Consider the following 507-nt stretch of genomic DNA (forward strand, 5'->3'; position numbering starts at 1 on the left):
TATATATATATATATATATATATTTATATATATTTGTAAAGGAGCTAGTGCAGCTCCAATTTCATTAAAAGGAAAACAAAACTACAAAATTACAAACTTAGTGGGGATCCTAAACAAGGGGATCCCACACCAAAACAACTAATTACACATAAGAAGCTCTAACAAAAGGGAGAGAGAAACAATCTCCTATCAAAAGAAACTCTAGCTCAGGGCAAACCTCATTGCAAATAAGGACCTTTTCAGAGTGAAGCCCAAATCTAGCCAACAAATTAGCTGGTCTTTTCCCTTTCTTGGGGATATAAAAAAATTTAGTGCTCAGCGCCATTCCCATTTTGTGAATGTTAGTAGACCAATAAACCAGGTTCCAAAGACTGTTCAGAAAACCATTCAGAATGTTTATAAGTATGGGGGGGCTGCCAATAGATCAGAGAAAACTTAGGAGGCTTAGGAGCACACATAACAGAAGAAATCAGAATATCATGGAATTTCTTGTACTTTGACAGCTTC

The sequence above is a fragment of the Phalaenopsis equestris genome, unplaced genomic scaffold, assembly GCF_001263595.1.
Source record: "Phalaenopsis equestris unplaced genomic scaffold, ASM126359v1 Scaffold211163, whole genome shotgun sequence".
Taxonomy (NCBI): Eukaryota; Viridiplantae; Streptophyta; class Magnoliopsida; order Asparagales; family Orchidaceae; genus Phalaenopsis; species Phalaenopsis equestris.